This window comes from Panthera tigris, chromosome B2 (assembly GCF_018350195.1).
Source record: "Panthera tigris isolate Pti1 chromosome B2, P.tigris_Pti1_mat1.1, whole genome shotgun sequence".
Classification (NCBI taxonomy): Eukaryota; Metazoa; Chordata; class Mammalia; order Carnivora; family Felidae; genus Panthera; species Panthera tigris.
In genome coordinates this window covers 13,920,002-13,924,496 of record NC_056664.1, presented here as the reverse complement: position 1 = coordinate 13,924,496, position 4,495 = coordinate 13,920,002, and the positions used below count along the sequence as shown (strand labels likewise).

At 50.2% G+C, this 4,495-nt stretch overlaps 1 long non-coding RNA gene across 1 annotated transcript; it reads right to left on the bottom strand.

Annotated features, from left to right (window-relative positions):
* Positions 1 to 2,266: 2,266 nt before the first annotated feature.
* Positions 2,267 to 3,808, bottom strand: LOC107180313. Its single transcript, XR_001511083.2, has 3 exons — positions 3,433 to 3,808; positions 3,201 to 3,318; positions 2,267 to 3,016 (listed from the first exon to the last, which is right to left on the bottom strand). It is a non-coding gene; the product is annotated as an uncharacterized LOC107180313 (long non-coding RNA).
* Between the last annotated feature and the right edge of the window lie 687 nt (positions 3,809 to 4,495).

Genomic DNA, 4,495 nt, shown 5'->3' with positions numbered 1-4,495 from the left:
AAAAATGAAGATTTTTGAGTAGCTAAAAAATAAAAAAGAAGAAGAAGAAGAAAAGAAAAGAAAAGAAAAAAGATTTTTTGTAAATTCCTTGGACACATTGTGCCACGCTGGCTGCTTGTTCTACCAGCCCTTCCTTATTTTATTTTATTTGACTTTATTTGACTTCATTTTATTTTATTTTTAAAGAGGAAGAGAGAGGGAATCTTAAGCAGGCTCCATATTCAGCATGGAGCCCAACGTGGGGCTCGATCCCGCTACCAACCCTGGGATCATGACCTGAGCCGAAATCAAGAGTCAGACACTCGGCTGACTGAGCCACCCAGGTGCCCCTCTGGCAGCCCTTCTCCTACTCCACCTGCTAAGGCACAAAAACCCAACTCTTGTCACCTCTTCTTTGTGGGATTACGTGGGATAACACAACTCCTCACGGGTTGGACGTGTGGGGACAGAGCGGGACCTGTGAGGCGATTCTCATCACCCCAAGTCTGCACTGCGTTCAGAGGGCTCACCTGCCGTCATGCATACAAACAGCTGGGCGTCCCTTATCCAGGCAGGTCAGTCCCGCCTTGTGAAACCAGTTAAGGGGAATCTCCCTAACACTATAATCTCCAGGGAGTTCCCAAAGAAAGGGAGTCATGCCTCTACCCGCCCCCATCTCAGAAAAGTTTAGAAACTACAAAGTTCTGCGCAGACCCCTGGGACGATGCCCGGATTTTCTCTAGCAGCGTTGGCGATTAGAAACAGCAAAAGCAAGGGGATGCTTCTCCCATCCTTTGGATTTCGAATTCCTTCTCCCATTCCTCCTGTGAGGACAGAGTCTTCCCAAAAGAACCAATACCTTCTTCCTCAAGCCCCAGTGGTGTACGAATGGAAGGGCACCTAAGCAAGATTCACAGCCGGGTAGGAGGTCAGGGAAGATTCCCCACACTTCTTCCAACTGAGTGTCCGATGCTGAGATCCATTTGACAATTTTTAAAAAATCTAGTCTTATTCCCTAAGAAGAGATGAGGTTGAAAATGCAAATATTTCTTGGGAGAAACAACAAATTGGTGCTTGTTCCAGTAAATAATCCTTTTTTTGTGAGCAGATCTGGTTAAGGGGTAGGAGAGAAAACGGAGAAGAAACACAGGGGTAGGTCCTGAGGGCCGAAGATTGATTCTCTGCCTCCTTCCAGAAGAGGCTTCCAGAAAGGCTTCCTTCCTCTGCCAAGACCTTCTCCAATGACCATAGAGTTTTGAGTAGTTGTCAAAAAAAACAACAACAACAACAACAACATTCTAGTTCCGCACCCCCTAGAGCCCTCTGGTGCCATTCTCCAAGCCCTTCAACTAATCTGGGTCATCTAGGAATATCTCAGCTGCTCTAAGTTCTCCACAGAAAAATGTTTTTAAATGCATAGCATACCAGGGCACCTGGGTGACTCAGTTGGTTAAGTCTTGGTTTCAGCTCGGGTCATAATCTTACATTCGTGGGTTCGAGCCCCTCGTCAGGTTCCATGCTCTCGGTGCAGAGCCTGCTTGGGATTCTCCCTCTCTCCTCTCTTGCTGTCCCTCCCTGTGTGTTCTCTCTCTCTCTCTCTCTCTCTCTCTCTCAAAAATAAGTAAATAAGCTTAAAAAAAAAAAGCTATTATAGTATAAAATAAAATAAAATAAAATAAAATAAAATAAAATAAAATAAAAGCCTAGCATACCTTATAAGGAGTAAGACTTTTCCTGGCCAAATTTCAAATGCTAAATGCAGCCACGTTCACAAGAGCCCAAAGGTGGGGCCAACCCAAGTGAGTGTCAGCAGATGAACGGATACACAAAACGTGGTCTAAACGCACAAGGGATTATTATTCAGCCTTAAAAAGGAATGAACTTCCAGGACAGGATGCTAAATGAAATAAGCCAGACACAAAAGGCCAAATATTATACGATTCCACTTATGTGAGATTCCTAAAATATGCAAACTCCTAGAGACAGAAAACAGAACAGTGGTTATCAGGGGCAGGGGGGAGGGAGGAACCAGGGGCCACTGTTTGTGGGTATGGAGCATCTGTTTGGGAAGGTGAAAAAGTTTTGGAAAGGGACAGAGGTGATGGTTGCACAATAGTGAATGTATTAAATACCATAACCTAAATGTGGCTAAAGTGGTAAATGTTATGGTATGTATGTTCTACCACAACAACAACAACAACAACAACAACATTTTCTTACTTTGTTTTTCTAACGTTTTTATTCATTTTTGAGAAATGGAGAGAGACGGAGCATGAGTGGTGGAGGGGCAGAGAGAGAGAGACAGACTCTGAAGCAGGCTCCAGGCTCTGAGCTGTCAGCACACAAACTCAAGTTCTAGAACTCAGGCCAGAGTTCAACACCCTCCCCATCTGGGTCCAACCTTCCAAGCTCTCTCTCAATACCCACCTCCCCCCACCTGGCCTCTTCCCCATCCTCCAAACACCCCTTGTGCTCCCTCCCTGCTGGGTGTCCTGCCCACCCCACCGTCCAGCGCGAGCCCCCGCTCCTCTGTGGTCCCCCCTCGAGCCGTCCACAGTGACACGGTGCTTTCTGAACGGCATCCTTTGTCTACATCGTTCCCTTTATTGCTTGGTGATACAACAGATCTACTGGGGGTGGTAATTAGATTCTGAAGATTAAGGCTCTAAGGAACTTTAGGAGATTGTTTCAACTCCCTTAATTTGTAGTGAGGACCCCGACCCTGAGCGATTACTTGCCCAAGGTCCCAGCACTCATTAGCGACAGAGGAGGGAGTACAATCCACATCCCTTCTCTTCTCCATGGCCCTAGGTTGTCACTATTGTCCCCAACAGGGTTTCGAGCTCTGCCGGGGCAGGCAAGGGCCACACCCCCCGTCAGCTGTGTCCTCACCAACCCAGCACGGTTTTTAGTAAGTCCACGCTGAGACCATAAAGATGTTTCTAGACGATGCCGCCGGGGCCTCAAATTTCTCTTAGTTTCTTAAGGACCAATGTTTCTCCCTCTTCCACTTCCGAATCTCTTCCTTGCGAGTTTTCTAAGAGGGAATTAGGCAAACCAAAACAAAAGCAGTTGGATAATAGTTTTGCAGAACCTCAGCCAGTTTTTGCAACCCCAGAAACATGTTCCGTTTACTGCTTGGCCCTCGATGTGGACCCAGCGTAAACGGAACCAGACGCACTAGCCCTAATTTTATCTCAACTCTGCAGACAGATAGTAACCTGGGTCGGTGCAGTTCATCTATTTCCCGGACCGTGAATTCACTGGCGGTGCTGTCTCGGCTGCGTGGGCATTCTTTCAGTTCCAAGGCACCCAGGCTGCTTCCTCCTCCGCAGAGCTCTTAAAAAGAAAAAAGAAAACACAGCTTCGCCTCACCCTCTGCAGAGACAGAACCCCTCCCGGAGAGCCAGGCAGCATCCACTGGGAGGGGTGACTCTGCAGACGTCGCCTTACCTGGGGCAGAGCACGGCTCCCCTCGGGCAGATCAGCGCATCTCTCTGGGAAGCCATTCGTCCCTCCAGCCTAATGGGTTCCATCAGGAGCAGGATGTGGCTTTGGCCAGCACAAACCCTACACCCCCGGAGGTGACGGCCGCCGGTGATGGGGGCCTCCTGCCGGCCCATCGGCACCGGGGTTTGCTGGTGAGGACGACAGGAAGGAAAACTGGGGAAAGTTCGGAAAGCCGAGTGACTTTTGAGAGGTCCGATGGGGGAGGAAGGCCCAGATCCGTAATCACAGGAGCCTCGTGCAAAATCTAATTACAACTTGGGCGGAAACGGAGGCCAGAAACAAGTGTCATTCATCAACTGAAAACACCAACTAAGGTAAACACTGCCACAAACTCAGGGGAAAAAAAAAAAAAAAAAAAAAAAAAAGGTGGGGAGGAAGGAAAGAGGGGTGATCACTCTGGATATCAAGCAAATCAAATTACCCTGAAGGCCCGGCCAGACACATGCATTAATCATCGGTTATCCCAGCTGCACACCTGTACGGGGAGGAGAAGCTGACGTGCTCCAAATGGCTCGGGCAGACGAGTGGGCTTCCCCCGGGGCTGGACGGGAGGGACAGGGGCGCAGGCCCAGGGGGGCCCAGCCCAGAAGTGGCCACGTGGCAACCCCCAGCTCTCCCCGGGGGCCAGTTGGAAGGAAGAGGAGAATTCGAGGCAGGTGGGGGGGCGCAATCCCCAGCTCTCCAGCCAAGTGACTTTCTTCTGGAGCCCGCGTAGCTGCTGAGCCGCCACTTTAGGCAGCTTTCCCTGGAAGTGCGCAGGCTTTGGGGGGAAGCGAAGGCAAGTCCAAGGACTAGTGGGCCAGAAGCCTCCAAACCCTCCGTGTGGCTGGTTTTCTTCTCTCGTGCAGTTGAGAGTGCAGGGGCGTGGCGAGAGAGATGGGGAGGGGTGTGGGGTGGAGACAAAGCGGGCCCCTGACTGTGTTTCCCAGGGTTGGGGGGGGGGGGGCCCTCAGGCTCTGCAGCCCACGAGTTCCCCACCCCGGGCTAGTCACGAGCACCAGAGGGG